Consider the following 19,377-nt stretch of genomic DNA (forward strand, 5'->3'; position numbering starts at 1 on the left):
GCGGCTCTTGTGATGTCAAGATGCGGCTCTTCAGCTTCATGAACACATGTTAATAATTATTTTATTTTATTTTATTTTAATGTTACTCTGCAATACTCGAACGATATAATAATAAATATAAACAATAAACACTCGCTATTCTATTAGAATATTTAATTACTCCCTATTTAAATGTACTTCCTTGTTTTATAAAACTGAGTTATTTAAATGTAATCAAAGCCTGTGTTTGAATCATATTTATAGGGACACGGGTTTACCTACACTCAGTGGCGTCGCTAGGTCGGGTGTCGTCCGGTGCGGTACTTCGTGCTGTCACCCCATTCCCCCCCCCCCCCCCCAAGAAACTTATATGTATATATAAATACAAATATATATATATATATATATATATATATATATATATATATATATATATATATATATATATATATATATATATATATATATATATATATGTGTGTGTGTGTGTGTGTGTGTATTAACCTACATAGGCCTATAATTTAAATATACGCCACACCCGTACATGGATGTTTATAAGCTTTAATTACCACAGACGTAATAGTAACGACGTTCATCTATAGTTTGTTAATAATATAGTTGGATGTAGCACGGTTACGTCATGGTGTCACCCAATCACCCTTATTATAATTGTCGATTTTTACTTACAAGACTATTTAACTTTAATTAACTATTAATTGAACGGGCAAAAAAAGCATGTTTCTCCTGTAAATTTTGCACATTTTTTGCCTTGGTGTTACCCATCCTACACTACCGCCCAACATGCCATTGGCCGTAATGTATGAAAACCTATGAGTGTAAGTTAATCACTCACCGTCTAGGTGTCGGGGACGGGAAGTGACGCTTTCGTGAGCCCTTGTTTACACTACCGCAGGGGCGCCACGTCCGGCCCCCAAACTCGGTTTCATTATTGAATGTCGTGTACCGCATTATCAATATTGTAGTTTGCTCCTTAAAACTAACGTAGGCGCGTAGTGCTCGCGGGATAAGCCCTGTGCGCCAAATTGCACCGTGCAGAGATGCCGGAGTACGCACCTGATTCAATTTAGTGGGCGACTATTGCAATCCATTGTCGCCCAGCCCAGTGGTGTAGCGAGGTCGGGTGTCACCCAGTGCGGCACTTAATGGTGTCACCCCCAGAGGCATAGCGAGGTCGGGTGTTACCCAGTCCGGTACTTAATGGTGTCACCCCCAGTGGCGTAGCGAGGTCGGGTGTTACCCAGTGCCTTACTTAATGGTGTCACCCCCAGTGGCGTAGCGAGGTCGGGTGTTACCCAGTGCGGTACTTAATGGTGTCACCCCAAGAGGCATAGCGAGGTCGGGTGTTACCCAGTGCGGTACTTAATGGTGTCACCCCCAGAGGCATAGCGAGGTCGGGTGTTACCCAGTGCGGTACTTAATGGTGTCACCCCCAGTGGCATAGCGAGGTCGGGTGTTACCCAGTGCGGTACTTAATGGTGTCACACCCCGTGGCATAGCGAGGTCGGGTGTTACCCAGTGCGGTACCTAATGGTGTCACCCCCAGAGGCATAGCGAGGTCGGGTGTTACCCAGTGCGGTACTTAATGGTGTCACCCCCAGAGGCATAGCGACCCTTCCCGGGGACAAACTTTCAATTTTCGATTTGCACCACACCCTCAAACTTTCGATTTGCACCCCTCCTCAAACTTTTGATTTGCATCTCTTAAAAGACTATTTAACACTCGAATTAATCACTTAACTAAGTGGAATTATAATTATATATTTTGCTATTTTTTGCCTTGGTGTCACCCCCCCCCTAAATGGTGTCTACCGGTGCGGTCCGCACCCTTCCCCCCCCCCCCCCACATTAGCTACGCCACTGCCGTAACCTACCTCGTCGTTTAATGAACGTATGCGCTATGGTGCTCACGGGTAAGCCGAATCGCCCCCTGCCGGCGTGCCTGATTCGATTTAGTCAACGATTATTGTTGCCCATCGTCAGGCACGACAGAACTGTTGGCGACATGTAAATTAGGTTAGACCGGATGGGGGAGACAAAGAAGTTAGGACTAGGAGGGTTAAGACAGTCAGGGTACGGCAGCTCACCAGTTAGGACGTGTAGTTGTAGATAGTATCGGTTAGAATAAGTGGTAGGATTTTTGTGTTGTATTTTGGTGGCGGTTACTTTTCAATATATTGTATTTCTGTGAAGATTAAACTTACGTTGTTAGTGAAAAGGTGTTCGTTATATTTAACGTGTGTTCTTGTCTACCTCCCCTCCTAAGTCGAAAGATCTAGGTAGGTCGGGTCGTAACAATTGGCGGCTAGCGTCCCGGGATTGGACAGACAACGAGGCCGGAGTTGAATAGTTTCTTTTGATGCCATTTTCAGTTGGGGGCTCACGAGCTTGTGTTTTAGTTTAAAGTTTTAGAAGTAGTGACAGTAAAGTTGTTCACGGAATCAGGAGAGTTTTCCAAACTTTGAGTAAGTAGCGAGCTTATCACCTTTGTGTTGACACTGATTTATTCATTAGAGGTTATTCTTTTTTTTTGTTGATTCGGTATAGCTGGAGGGATTAATGCCCAGTATACTCGAATGTTCTTGTTTGATCCAGTTGAGCTGGAGTTTTGTGATTTGCTCAGTATAGCTGGAGGGTCAATTCCCAGTATACGTGAGTAAATCGTTTGTGGTCCAGTTTAGCTGGATATTTAGTTTGGTTGGCCCAGTATAGCTGGTGTCTACCTGTTTGAAGTGTCAAAGGTGATAGCCCTACTTTTAGTGTTTTAGTTGTACTTGCAGTTGTGAGTATAAGCCGTTTTGTTTTGTTTTTGAGTTAACCGCCACCGGTGAACTTTAACAATGGATATAATGAATTTTTTGGAGCGTCCTACATTGGAGGTGTTAGATAATTGTAAACGCGTAGAATTAGTGGCCATCGCGCGCAAGTTAAATATCTCTTTTAAAGCTTCATCTAAAAATAGGGTAGTACGTGATGAGATTGTGGTAGAGCTAGTGAACCTTGGGTTGTTAGAAGAGGAGTGTCTGGACACCATTGTACCGAGTGATCCTACCTCTGAAGTTGTTAAATTAAAGAAACTTGAGATAGAGAGTAAAGAGAAAATGGAAGATAAAAGGTTAGCAGTAGAGAGGGAAAAGATAGCTTCCGAAAAGGAAATTACGCTTAGGGAATTAGAGCTGCGATCTTTCTCCTCTACATCTTCTCCTATAAAACTCACTTCTTTACAGTCTAGTGTTCCGAAGTTTAGTGAAGAGGATTTAGTTAGGTTTTTCAAATCATTCGAGTTCGCAGGTAGGATTTATGATTGGCCCTTAGACAAATATACTACACTACTTAGTCCTGTGTTAACTGGAAAAGCTGCGGATGTTTTTACATCCCTTAGCCCTGACATTCAGTCAAACTACCAGCTTGTTAAAGAAGCTATATTGAGAGCTTACGAACTGACACCAGAAGCCTACAGAAGCCAGTTTAGGAGCCTAAAGAAAGCTCCAGGGGAAACTCACGTTGAGTTCCTCTACAACAAGGAAAAGCTTCTTTACAGGTGGTTGACTGCTGAAAATGTAACTACCTTTGAAGACGTTTGCTCCTTATTCCTACTCGAAGAGTTCAAAAACTGCCTTCCAGGTAGAATACGAGTTCAGCTGCAAGACAACGGGGTCAAGTCGACTCGTCAGGCGGCCGGGATGGCTGATAACTACACGCTGAACCACAGGGATTACTATGAGACACCAAAACATGAAGGTTCTCATAGACCAACCCTGGGTAGAGCAGGCAACTTCCCAGGCCAATCTTCAGTGCAGCAGCCAGTCAAATCTGCATCGCGTGAAGTTGATGTCATCTGCTACTACTGCCAAGCAAAAGGGCACTTAGCTAGACATTGCAGTAAGCGTGTGAAGGACAATAGGGTGTACCCAATATCTTGTCTCCAACAATCGAGGGGTCACCTGGATCGTGATCTAGATATCACCCGAGGTCATGGCTGTATCGAACAAATTAGTCAGCTGGTAGATCTACACCATTCTGAGGTTTGCATCCCAATCCCAGAATACACTCAAGAAATGATAAGCGTCGAGCCTGCCCCTAAGGCCATTCATCACGCTGTGAATGCTCATGTTGGTGTGGTCGGTGATGGTATCGCCAGCCGTGACGCAATATCAGCCGAAACATTGCAGAAGTTCCAGCCATTTATCTTCGACGGATATGTGTCGATACCCGGAGATGCATCGACTCGACGACCCATAAAAATTCTACGCGACACCGGTTCCTCCTTGACCTTGCTACGGGAGGGAATCTTACATCTACCTGGTAATTCGTTTACTGGTTACAACGCTATCCTACAGGGCATCGAGTCAAACCAAGTGAGCGCCCCTCTCCACACCATACGGCTAGACTCGGGTCTAGTTACAGGTGATGTCGTTGTTGGAGTGAGGCCGCACTTACCCCTGCCAGGGATTGGATTACTCCTGGGGAATGATCGTGCGGGACACAAGGTGTTTCCAGATTGTTTTTATGGTGAACACCCGTTCACCCAGTCCACCAGCGGTAACACCAACAACCAGTACCCTTCATGTGTGTTAATTCTGGCGGAAGGTAAGAAACGAGAGTCTCCGCAGAAAGTGACGGAGGATTGTAAGACATGAAGTTTGCCAACGTGTCGGTGAACCTAATCAGGTTTCCCCTAACGCTCCACTGTGTTCTATCCCGGCTTTTGGTGAGCCTTTCACCACAGTTCTCATAGACTCAGACACATTAAAGGGAAGGATAACATAGTTGCAGACATGTTATCTCGGGGATGAACAATCCAGTACGATTATGTTAAAGGATGTTTTTTTTTCAATTTGTATTATTATTTTTTTAAAAATGTTTTTTTTTCTATGTGCTCGATGCTATATATCTTTGTCATGAAAACCATACCTATGTCGATATTTGATGTCATTGTATTGACTAAATTCTTACTCTTCTTTCAACCTTCAGGATGATGTTTAGAGTGTGGTAGTCCTAACTATGTTCCTAATATTCTGTAACTTATTTGATTATTGTTTTGGGCACTGTAGATGAGTAGCCTGAATTCAATTAATTCTCCCAGGGGCGAATTAATTTCTTGAAGGGGGGAGGTGTTACGACTGTGGGGGCATAGATTGGAGGGGTAGGGTTGACGAGAGACGTGACCCAGACTAAACAGGTCTTGACGAAGACGATTAGCGGAGCACGTGTTGCAATTAGATTCTAATTACGGACGACGGCATCAAATGGGGGTAGGTGTAGGAGACACGTATCTAGTTGGCCTGGGTGACCGTAATAGGGGTAGTTTATTAGCAGGGTCTGACACTTTAATCAGGCACGACAGAACTGTTGGCGACATGTAAATTAGGTTAGACCGGATGGGGGAGACAAAGAAGTTAGGACTAGGAGGGTTAAGACAGTCAGGGTACGGCAGCTCACCAGTTAGGACGTGTAGTTGTAGATAGTATCGGTTAGAATAAGTGGTAGGATTTTTGTGTTGTATTTTGGTGGCGGTTACTTTTCAATATATTGTATCTCTGTGAAGATTAAACTTACGTTGTTAGTGAAAAGGTGTTCGTTATATTTAACGTGTGTTCTTGTCTACCTCCCCTCCTAAATCGAAAGATCTAAGTAGGTCGGGTCGTAAAATATATATATATATATATATATATATATATATATATATATATATATATATATATATATATATATATATATATATATATATATATATATATAAAATATTATTATTGGGCCCCACAATTTCTTTTACAGACTATAGCAAAATTACCTTTGTATAATGTATTCCATTTATACTACTAAAATGGACAGAAATGATCAGACTGATAGCTCGTTTTATAATAAGCCCTAATACTGCAATAGTCATACAGTTAAGGCCACTAAGACCTACTATACGAGGTAAAACTGATACAACACGACAACTGCTACCGTTTTGTTACTTTGTTCAAACTAACAAATAATTTACTAATTTCAAAAATTGTTCTAAAAGTCGACCAAATAAGCTTACACCTTCTACGAACTACCCTTTAAACCAGCGGTGCTTAATATTTTGGCAATACCAAGCCCCACCAGCCCCAACAGGCTTTGTAACCTCGGCATATAAATGGACAGTGTGGGCAGTACTATGCCCAGCAGCCAGTACTTTCCCTAGCGTGAGTTAGGTACCCATCAGAGCTCGGTGGACTCAGGGACAGACTACTGACATAATCCCGGATTCAAACTCGAGACTTTCCGTTTAGCAGGTAAGGAAGTAGATCTAGGAAAAGGATAGTAAAAGCTTTGAGTTAATTTGTAACTTAACAGACTTTCTTTTAGGCATCTTTTGGATTAGACTTTTGGGTTAGCAGTCTAGCGCTACTTAGTACCAAATAAAAAGTGCACCTCTGAAGAGGGAAAAGAGTAGAGTGACCGTACTGTAGCGTCCCTACCCTAGAGATCACATGACTCAGGCTCCCCCTCATGACCACAGTCCGAGGTCGATGCCCGGTCAGCATTGGCTGGCAATAGAATAAGTGTTCTGTTAGCTGGCCATCAATTTGTCTACTGGCCATATGTTGCCTGGCGAAATCCAACGGACACAACAACTCGAAGTCTTAAATTTCGACGATGTGCGCAGTCTTCTCGCACACAGTCGACAACAATTGCAGAACAAATTGTACTGGTTAAAGAAGCAGCAGTAACAACCGTTTTAATGATAGTGCCACCGCCCATCAGAAGGCTGTCGGCCCCTGCTTTAGGTTCAGTAAAGGTTCTTACCACATGACTTTAAGATTATTATTATAGACTAGAATACCCGTCATCCGTTGGATAACTGTGGGTTTCGGGGGTCATCCATCAAAAAACATCACGTCTGTCACTCAGATGCATAGCGACCCTTCCCGGCGCCCGGGGACAAACTTTTCGATTTTAACCCCCCCCCCCCAAGATTTCGATTTTCAACCCCCCCAACATATGTCCCCCCCCCCCGCCCCCCCTTCCCCTCCCCCCGCCTCCCCTTCCCCCCCCCCTCCCGCCCCCCCCCCCTCCCTCCTCGCTACGCAGTGTCACTTATCGTCACAAAAACAGACCCCACATTCAAAAATATGTTTCTTATCTTTTAAAAAAAACACCGAAAACACCGATTTCGGACTATCCCTTCATATACTGACGTCACATGTGACCTACTCAACTCTACTTCACCTGCCCAGTGTCCCGCCAAGTCTCAGACAACATGTTTTTATCGTTTAAAAAACGATTCCTGCCGAGCATGTCTCTGACCACACTATCCTTTCATATGCTTAGGACAAAGAAACAGATGAACTCTACTTCACCTGCCCTGTATCCTGCCAAGTTCAGATAGGCAACTTTATCATTCACATCTAAAAAAAAAAATTGAAAAAAAATATCATTGACATATTGGTCTAGAACCTGTACCACCCGCATGAGAGCGGACTACGCTACAAACTTAGCTATTTACTCGTGACGTCACAAATGAATTTTTATACTATACTTTTGAGTCTCCGCGCATAGATCTAGATCTAAGTCTAGTAGTAGAATCTAGTAACTTTCAAATTAAATTTTATCTTAAATTAGCCAAACAAAGATTTATATAAAATAATTAAGGCCTGAAATAGATTCTAGATGTATTAAGGCCTGAAATAGATTCTAGATGTAGAATTTACATTAAGTCTAGATCTAGAATTTACATTGAGTCTAGTGACCTAGATCTAGATCTAGGCTAGATTCATAACTTTCCTTCGACAGCTGATCTTTAGATCTAGAGAAATTTATTGTAAAACTAAATGAAAAAAGACAGTTTAAAATTGATATAAGTGTTGGAACGTAATAAATACAGCAAACGGACGTATTGTTAAAGTTATGACCGACAGAAAATTAGATTTAGAACGCGTTAAACTTTTGAATGGGAACACAATTTTCTTCGATAGACGCCGCCATTTTATTGTACTAAAGAGTAAACAAAAAACTGTGACGTCACGGTCCCGCCGAGTGTAGTGGTCGATCTAAACTTTTAAAAAAAAATGGGTTACTCTGCGTATGAATAAATCAATAAATTAATTAACGTCTTTAAATAAATGTGTGATTAACAGTCTGTCTTTAAACAAAATTTGTTCTCTACCTACATACTATTTTACAGCTTTCCACGATGAGTGCAACCATTCGAGATAGTCAATCAGGCAAACAAACAAACAAACAAAAAAATAAATATTCAAACATGTAAACAAACTTGACTTTTAGTAGTATATAGATAGATAGCTAACTTAAGCTAGCTATACCCGGCTTTATCCAGCTGTGCCCAGCCTAAGACATCTATAGCTAGCCGTATACAGTTGTTACCAACTGTATGCATCCAACTGGAAGATTCATTTCATATTTTACAAATTGTACAGATGAATAATCAAGAGATAATTTGAGTAATATGTAGGTTTGCTCAATGAGTGTAGACAAAAGCATTTTCAAATCAATCCGTTGGGTTATAGTGGTATGGTGCACAGCACGGACGGAACTACCGTACCGCCAGACCCCGCAATGCGAAGGCGGGGGGGGGGGGGGGTTGCCCACTGGTGCAGAGTGTGACATAGCTTAAACATAGGTTTTGTTGATCACGTGTTTCCGGTGTCCCTGCCAGGTTGGCGTTAAATGTAACATGTCATCTGGTTCTATGGCCAAATAACAAAACTTGTATGCTATGGTCAGGTAATACAACACTTATTGTATGGCCAACTAATACAACACTTATTGTATGGCCAACTAACACAACACTTATTTTATGGCCAACTAACACAACACTTATTGTATGGCCAACTAACACAACAGTTCTTTCTAAGCTCCTTTGGGTTGAATGAATCCCAATTTTTCCCTTTTTACTTTCTCGTACATACGAAGTATAGAGAAAGTCTTGTAATCGTGCAAAAAAATCGAGATATTTACAAATCTCGACGTTTTACACCTCACTGATACGGAAAAACATAATTTTGCAGTCTTGTCCGTACGTCTGTGTGTCTGTGTGTCTGTGTGTAAACACGATAACTTGAGTACCGTTATAGCTAGGTTGACGAAATGTCATATATAAGTATTGTATCAAAATCGTAGATCCGTATCAACTTTTGAGCGATTTCCGATAACCGGAAGTGGTACTTTTTTACTTTTTGAATTTTTCAAAAGCCTATAACTTAAGTAACATTTCAGATAGATAAATGAAATTTCACATGTAAATAAAAGATCTAATATTCTACCTTCTATTAAATTTTGAGTAATTTCCGTTGATTGGAAGTACTAATTTACGCTATTTCCGATTTCTCAAAAAAACGCATGTAAATTTATAAAGTACTAATAATATTGCGCACTATTATGCACATTTTGTTTTGGCGCTTGCTTGGTGCGCAATTCTTTTTTCTACTAGATTTTATTCTATTTTTTAAAGTTTAAATAAACAAAAATCATGTCTATATTCCGAGTTGCCATCCCACGTAGTGTTATATTAGAATATTCGAGAAATTTTAGGGGAGATCACTCCCGGTTTATTTATTTTATACTTTTTAGTGTATTAGTACATAAAAGCTTGTTATTAAAACGTTTTTTATGCAATTTTGTATATGTATTTATTATTTTTATACTTTTTAGTATTAACGAGTTATGCTCATGTTAAGACAATATAGTGTAGCAACTAATATATGATACACAATTTGAAAAACAGTTTTGCTATAATAATATGATTAGTTTTACTATACGTGTCACAGTATTATGGGATGGCGTAGTCTAGCGGTAAAGAATTAGACTGCTGACCCGACTAAAAACCAGCGCGACCATTGAACATGATGACGGGCTTTTGTCGTAGAGCCTTCCCTCGCTGCACGCCCAACACGGCCGTCATGACGCGTGTGGATAGATCTGTCTACTAATTCGGTCCAAATTTTAATTAATTCATAAACAAATTATTAGTCGACCAATTAAGTCAAATTGAATGTCACGATGAATTGTCTTCATGTTTTGACCCACGTACCAATTACGAACCGTAACTGTCAGTTAAAAGTGTCCGAATTTTCGCTCCGGCGTTTCGATCCAGACAGACAGACAGACAGACTGACGACAGACTGACGAGAAAGCAAGTTAAATAAAAGCTTGTAAAACACTTGATTTACTGGCTGTATAACTAGCTGGTAACCGACTCTTTTAAATATTTCTTCTATAGCCAACTTGAGCTAGCTATATCCGGCTAGCCCAGCTATAACCAGCTATATCCAGCTGTGCCCAGCTATAGCCATGTATAGCAAGCTATACCCCGCTAGCCCAGCTATAACCGGCAATATCCAGCGGTCCCTTTCTATAAAATCTGAAAGATGCTTTTCATATTTTACTAATTTTACAGTTGGATAATCAAGAGATAATCTGATTAATATGTAATGTTTGCTGTGTGAGTGTAGACAAAAGCTGGTTAAATCAATCAATCATTCTGGTTGTGGTAATGAGGTGCGTGGGGGGGGGATATGGGGTGGGGGGTGCCCACTGATGCAGATAGAGAAATAGCTTAAACATAGGTTTTGTTGATCACGTGTTTCTTTTGTTCATTTCAGGCTGACGTTGCATCTGGCTCTATGGCCAAACAATAGAACACTTTTTTTATGGCCAACTAACACAACACGTATTGTATGGCCAACTAACACAAAACTTATTGTATGGCCAACTAATAAAACATATATTGTATGGCCAAAAAACACAACACTTTTTGTATGGCCAACTAACACAACACTTATTGTATGGCCAACTAACACAACACTTATTGTATGGCCAACTAACACAACACTTATTGTATGGCCAACTAACACAACACTTATTGTATGGCCAACTAACACAACACTTATTGTATGGCCAACTAACACAACACTTTTTGTGTGGCCAACTAACACAACACTTATTGTAAGGCCAACTAACACAACACTTTTTGTGTGGCCAACTAACACAATACTTATTGTATGGCCACCTAACACAACACTTTTTGTGTGACCAACTAACACAATACTTATTGTATGGCCAACTAACACAACACTTTTTGTGTGGCCAACTAACACAACACTTATTGTATGGCCAACTAACACAACACTTTTTGTGTGGCCAACTAACACAACACTTATTGTATGGCCAACTAACACAACACTTATTGTATGGCCAACTAACACAACACTTATTGTATGGCCAACTAACACAACACTTATTGTATGGCCAACTAACACAACACTTTTTGTGTGGCCAACTAATACAACACTTTTTGTGTGGCCAACTAACACAACACTTTTTGTATGGCCAACTAACACAACACCTACCGCGCCTCGGCATTGTTTTTAGTTCTTCTAAGCCACACAAAGATAAAAATCGATGTTGTAACGTTATGAAGTAAATGTACCATAAATTCCGTATCACAGCTTTCGTACTCAGACAACAGCCAAACTCACACAAAGAAGAAAGTCCTAGAGAGTTTTTTACGTCTCTGTCTCCATAACATAAGGTAGGAACTTAATTTTGATAGATTGTACTATATACACAACAATGTTGTTATTTTAATATTAATTAATACTTAATAATTAGTTAATACTTATATCGGTTTGTTAATATCACAATAACTTACAATTACATGCCGCATTTGGTGATCGTAGATCGATTCCCGTGGGTAACAAAAAAAAAAACGGTGGTCCCTTCGAGAATTCCTTGAGAGGACGTTAAAACTGACCGTAGACAATAAATCTTTATACTATACAAACAGAAAATTTGTTATGAATAACGTAGGTACATTTTTCAAATAATAATTAGTTGTTTTATAAAATGCATAAATAAACAATTTTTGGTGTAGGAAAGTTGTAGCGATGGGGAAAAACCTGTCGTGGAGGGTCCATAAAGAACGAAACTTAACGTGCACGTTTCAGCAATTAAGAAAAGTTTTCGCGTTTTTCCTTTCCATCATCAAATCTCTCAATTTATTTTCAAAAACATAATATCAAGTTAAATAGTTTCAACTCGTCTTTCTTAATTAGCATTGTTGCGTTGACACGTATAATCTTCTTCTCCCTAGCCCCTCTTCAGCTTTGTGAGCTTCCCAGCCATGAGTTGTTTGAACATCCTTGTGGTAGCCTGTCTGCTCGTCTCTCTCAGCCTGGTAGCAAGCCTACCTCTTAATGCAGAAGGCGAGAAGCCAGAAAAAGGCTACGATGGAATAGGTTCTGATAAAAAACGAGATGATCGAAATGGCGAGCTCAATGACAGACGAAATTTATCTTCAGGTGGCGCTTCTGTGTCAGAAATCAGCAAACGAGGACGACCACGAGGTGCACCGTTTTTCATTGGGAAACGAGACCATTCAGTCCGACGAGATCCAGGCTCTGACGTTCAGGCGGAATAATGAAGTTGATGTTTAGAGGGAAAACCGTGTCAAATTTGGGTCTAGGTAGTAACCCCCCCCCCAATCCCTGTTAATTACCCCAAGGACAATCCCCTATCCCGTACATTAACCCCTAGGTCATTACACCCTGAGTAATCACCCCCCCCTGCTCACAACACCACCCTCTCACTGAAAAACCGTGGCCCTAACCTAACCACAAACCCAAAATACATACAAATAGCTAAAATTAACCGCAGCGTCAATCCAAACCCAGATTCTAAAACTACATATAACCCTAACTCTAACTCTAACTCTAGCCCTAATCCTAGCCCTAGCCCTAGCCCTATACCTAAACCTAAACCTAAACCTACACCTACACCTACACCTACACCTACACCTACACCTACACCTACACCTACACCTACACCTACACCTACACCTACACCTACACCTACACCTACACCTACACCTACACCTACACCTACACCTACACCTACACCTACACCTACACCTACACCTACACCTACACCTACACCTACACCTACACCTACACCTACACCTACACCTACACCTACACCTACACCTACACCTACACCTACACCTACACCTACACCTACACCTACACCTACACCTACACCTACACCTACACCTACACCTACACCTACACCTACACCTACACCTACACCTACACCTACACCTAAACCTAAACCTAAACCTAAACCTAAACCTAAACCTAAACCTAAACCTAAACCTAAACCTAAACCTAAACCTAAACCTAAACCTAAACCTAAACCTAAACCTAAACCTAAACCTAAACCTAAACCTAAACCTAAACCTAAACCTAAACCCTAACCTAAACCTAAACCTAAACCTAAACCTAAACCTTAACTCAAACCTAAACCTAAACCTAAACCTAAACATAAACATAAACCTAATTCTAACTTATCCCTAACTAGACGGGGATGGAAGGGGTGGTAATTGACAGTGAAGTAATAACCCCGGGTTAATGTCGGGGGATGCCTGCAGGTAATTTACGATTGGGCGGAGGGGTGATTTTCCTATTTCTGTCAGATACTTTTAAAGAAGATAGGTGCAGACTAACAATTTGACGGAAAACATGCCTATAAAATAAATCTAGATAAAAAAATATTTCGTGCTTGTGTCTTTTTTAAAATCTTTATCTACAGTTACAAGTTGTCTAAAGATAACAACACACTGAGCGAGGGGTGGTGAATCAAACTCTGGTTATTTCTTAGGGAGTGAAGGGAGACGATCCTGGTTGTCCCTTAATGCCTTTCGGTAAACGCCCCTGACTGTTCCTTAGGGTGCTAGCGTATACGATCATGGTTATTGACATTTTCTCAGCACAAAAAAAAGTTAACGAACAGTGTTGAGCCTTGCTCTACTTGGGCACGTGGCTTCGTAAAGAGCTGGTCACACAATCTGGCTACATATTAGTCATATGATTTGGTCATGCGATGGTCGTGCGATTCAGTCACGTGACTGTTCTCTGACTTGGTAATAGGACTGGTAAGTAGGTCACCAACCAGTTCGACGGCTCAATAAAACCTGCATGAGCCATAGAACTGGTTGGTGACCTACTTACCAGCCCTATTTGACATGGGAATTTATGACAAGCAAAAGATTTTTTAAAAATTACATACTTGTTCATTGTAAATTAATCAATTAATCGTCCCGTAACCCGTATTCATTGGAATGTCACGGTTGATTTTCTTAATTTTCTACCAACATTCTTGTGGCCCACCCCTCTCCATGCCTGACCACATCCGGAGGTCTCCTTCTAAATGACTCACCTTGGCCACGAACACTTTGCCGTTGTAGTTCATCTATGAACTCTAGCGCCTTAACCGTTGACATTTACTAGAGGACCATACGCCTAATGATTTGAAAATGTGTGTGAATTGTATACATCTATACCCCATAATGACGGCCATAATTTTATTTTGTAGACATAAGGAATTCTCCTAGCTATAACGGTACTCAAGTTATCGTGTTTACACACAGACACACAGACACACAGACGTACGGACAAGATTGCAAAATTATGTCTTTCCGTATCAGTGAGGTGTAAAACGTCGAGATTTTGTAAATATCTCGATTTTTTTTTTGCACGATTACAAGACTTTCTCTATACTTCGTATGTACGAGAAAGTAAAAAGGGAAAAATTGGGATCCATTCAACCCAAAGGACCTTAGAAAGAACTGTTGTGTTAGTTGGCCATACAATAAGTGTTGTATTAGTTGGCCATACAATAAGTGTTGTATTACCTGACCATAGCATACAAGTTTTGTTATTTGGCCATAGAACCAGATGACATGTTACATTTAACGCCAACCTGGCAGGGACACCGGAAACACGTGATCAACAAAACCTATGTTTAAGCTATGTCACACTCTGCACCAGTGGGCAACCCCCCCCCCCCCCCCTTCGCATTGCGGGGTCTGGCGGTACGGTAGTTCCGTCCGTGCTGTGCACCATACCACTATCACCCAACGGATTGATTTGAAAATGCTTTTGTCTACACTCATTGAGCAAACCTACATATTACTCAAATTATCTCTTGATTATTCATCTGTACAATTTGTAAAATATGAAATGAATCTTCCAGTTGGATGCATACAGTTGGTAACAACTGTATACGGCTAGCTATAGATGTCTATGGCTGGGCACAGCTGGATAAAGCCGGGTATAGCTAGCTTAAGTTAGCTATCTATCTATAATAATAATCTTAAAGTCATGTGGTAAGAACCTTTACTGAACCTAAAGCAGGGGCCGACAGCCTTCTGATGGGCGGTGGCACTATCATTAAAACGGTTGTTACTGCTGCTTCTTCAACCAGTACAATTTGTTCTGCAATTGTTGTCGACTGTGTGCGAGAAGACAGCGCACATCTGCGAAATTTAAGACTTCGAGTTGTTGTGTCCGTTGGATTTCGCCAGGCAACATATGGCCAGTAGACAAATTGATGGCCAGCTAACAGAACACTTATTCTATTGCCAGCCAATGCTGACCGGGCATCGACCTCGGACTGCGGTCATGAGGGCGGAGCCTGAGTCATGTGATCTCTAGGGTAGGGACGCTACAGTACGGTCACTCTACTCTTTTCCCTCTTCAGAGGTGCACTTTTTATTTGGTACTAAGTAGCGCTAGACTGCTAACCCAAAAGTCTAATCCAAAAGATGCCTAAAAGAAAGTCTGTTAAGTTACACAAATTAACTCAAAGCTTTTACTATCCTTTTCCTAGATCTACTTCCTTACCTGCTAAACGGAAAGTCTCGAGTTTGAATCCGGGATTATGTCAGTAGTCTGTCCCTGAGTCCACCGAGCTCTGATGGGTACCTAACTCACGTTAGGGAAAGTACTGGCTGCTGGGCATAGTACTGCCCACACTGTCCATTTATATGCCGAGGTTACAGAGCCTGTTGGGGCTGGTGGGGCTTGGTATTGCCAAAATATTAAGCACCGCTGGTTTAAAGGGTAGTTCGTAGAAGGTGTAAGCTTATTTGGTCGACTTTTAGAACAATTTTTGAAATTAGTAAATTATTTGTTAGTTTGAACAAAGTAACAAAACGGTAGCAGTTGTCGTGTTGTATCAGTTTTACCTCGTATAGTAGGTCTTAGTGGCCTTAACTGTATGACTATTGCAGTATTAGGGCTTATTATAAAACGAGCTATCAGTCTGATCATTTCTGTCCATTTAATTTATGGGACGTTTTTTAAAAAAATCGATATTTAAAAAAGTATTGATTTTAAAAAAAAATCCATAGTCATTCCTTCATTCAGTGCCCAAAAGCTAAACCATATCAAAAAATTATAAAAATTTGAGACCTTGGGATAATATGGGATATATATATATATATATATATATATATATATATATATATATATATATATATATATATATATATATATATATATATATATATATATATATAGTTTAATAACTAATCCAGCGTGAGATTTGTAAATTTCAAAGGACGATTTAAGTACGCCAGATTGTTTTAAATAATTTTGTAAACGAAACTTTGAGGACAAAACAGGTGTGTAACAGGTGGCTGTGAATAACGGACAGTGTAGTGTTGATGTGGATGTGCATAAAGTAGAATATTATGCTGATGACGCGCATGTTTGTGTGGATGTCGTGTTCTGTGCTGTGCTGTGCTGTGCTGTGCTGTGTTGTGCTGTGCTGTGCTGTGCTGTGCTGTGCTGTCTGTCTGTCTGTCTGTCTGTCTGTCTGTCTGTCTGTCTGTCTGGCTGTCTGTCTGTCTGTCTGTCTGTCTGTCTGTCTGTCTGTCTGTCTGTCTGTCTGTCTGTCTGTCTGTCTGTCTGTCTGTCTGTCTGTCTGTCTGTCTGTCTGTCTGTCTGTCTGTCTGTCTTTCTTTAATAAATCACTAAATATATTGTAACATTATATGATTAGAATCATTTGGTAGATTAAATCCTTACAAACAAATGCAAAATATGCTACAAACATAATTAAAATACAAAACAATGATGTCAAGGTCTTAACCTTTAAAATCAAAGGTCTAACTTATCTGGGACTTTGATTGTCCTGTTTGACCAACTGAGTTGGTGTGAACCGGTCAGATCTGGTGGGATTGATAGATTCACACTTATTATCTGCACAGGTTATTTTTAACTGGTCTGCATGTCTACGGACAATAAGTCCATTATTTGTTTTTACTTTATAAGACACAGGTCCTGTACATTGAACAATTTGACCTGGCATCCATTTTTCCCCACTCCCATAATTTCTCAGATACACATTATCATTAACCCCAAATTCTCTCTCAATGGATGTTTTGTCATGATTTAATTTTTGTGTATGTTGATGTTGGGAAACAGACCTTTGAACAGTTGGATGTAGTAGGTCAAGGTGAGTTTTAATTTTCCTACCACACAGCAATTAGCATGGTGCAACACCTGTTGTTAAATGAGGAGTTGTGCGGTATTTGGCTAAGAACCTGTTTACTCTTTCCCTGAAAGAAAATTTGTTACCGGTACCCATTTTTACCATAGCGGTTTTGAATATGCCTACCGCTCTTTCAGCCAAACCATTCCCAGCAGGGTGATAGGGTGATGTGGTTATATGCTCAATACCATTTGCTACACAAAACAGTTTAAACTCATGAGCAGTGAAACTATGCCCATTATCTGAAACAATTTGATCAGGTAACCCATGAGTTGAAAATATTTCCTTAAGTTCTATAATGGTATTACTTGCAGTGATTGTGTTCATGATTTTAACTTCTAACCACTTAGAATGTGAATCAATAACAGTTAAGAACATTTTGTTTATGAAGGGTCCTGCAAAATCTATATCGATACGTTTCCATGGTTCGATTGGCCAATCCAAGTTTTGCAAAGGTGCTGTAGCTGGTTGATTTGAATGTTGTGCACAGCTTGAACAAAGCTTTACATATTTTTCAATATCAGCATCCATATGTGGCCACCAGAACCACGATCGTGCAAGACTCTTCATTTTGGAAGAACCAAGATGAGTATCATGTAAAGTTCTTAAAACTTCTTTTTGTAACATTTTAGGGATAATAACCCTTGACCCCCCATAGCACACATCCATCTTCTAGACTTAACTCTATTTTTCTTATTTTATATGGCCTTAAATCATCATTCACTGACTCTTCAGGCCAACCATTCTTACAGTACTCATATACTTTTATCAAGCACTCATTTTTTTGTGTTTCTCTCTTAACATCATTCACATTTATATTGGAGTTATCCATGATAGTGAAAAGAACAAATACATCTTCTGGTACATAACTAAGGCTTTGGTTTTTTAAAGGTAAACGACTAAGACTATCTGCACTTTTCTCAGATCCAGGTTTGTATTTCAATTCATAATTGTATGCGGCTAGTGCGATAGCCCACCTTTGAACCCTCGGTGAGGCATGCTCAGGCAGGGGTTTGTTTTCCCCTAACAAACCCAGCAATGATCTATGATCTGTAAAGATGGTGAACGCCCTACCAAACAGAAACTTGTGAAATTTATTAATACCAAAAATGATGCCTTCCCTATCTAACTGAGAATAATTTTTCTCAGCCTGGTTCAAAGATCTACTGGCAAAAGCAATGGGTCTGTCACCATTTTCATCTATGTGGGATAAAACTGCTCCTAAACCATCTGGTGAAGCATCACATGTTAAGATAAGTCTTTTCCCTGGGTCATAGTGAGTTAGCAAGGTGTCAGACGACAAAGCTTCTTTTGCTGCATTAAAAGCAGCATCTTGTTGTTTACCCCAGTACCAAGCTGCATTTTTCTGCAGCAGCTTGTACAGTGGTGATAGTTTATCAGACAGATCCCCTATGAACTTCGCATAGTAATTTATCAAGCCCAAAAAAGCTCTTAGCTGTTGGGTATTTTCAGGTTTGGGTGCTTCTTTAATGGCTTTTGTTTTCTCAGGTTGAGGTCTGAGACCCTGCTTGCTCAAACTATAACCCAGAAAACTAATATCTTTCAGCATGAATTGACATTTATCTTTGTTTATCTTTAAACCCTTTTCACCAACTATTTTCAAGACTTTATCAAGTGTTTTAAGATGTTCAGTGTCATTCTTACCAGTTATGTATACATTGTCAAAGTAAACACAAACATTTGGAATGTCCTGAAAAATACTGTCCATGACAGCCTGGAAAATTCCAGGGCTAGATGATATACCAAAACATAGTCTTTCATATTGGTAGAGTCCATTATGTGTGTTTACTGTCGTATAGACTTTTGAATCTGGATGAAGTTCTAGTTGAGTGTAAGCATGACTAAAGTCTAATTCAGTGAATTTGTCTCCTCCTGCTAAATTCAAAGAAATTTCCTCAATGTTAGGAATAGGGTACCTATTCAGCTCTGTTTGCTTATTCAGTGTAGCTTTATAGTCCCCACAAATCCTTACCGAACCATCCTTCTTTAACACTGGCACAATGGGCGTTGCCCAATCGGAATAGTCTGCCTTCT

The sequence above is a fragment of the Physella acuta genome, unplaced genomic scaffold, assembly GCF_028476545.2.
Source record: "Physella acuta isolate Inbredline_101_S28 unplaced genomic scaffold, ASM2847654v3 ptg001423l, whole genome shotgun sequence".
NCBI lineage: Eukaryota > Metazoa > Mollusca > Gastropoda > Physidae > Physella > Physella acuta.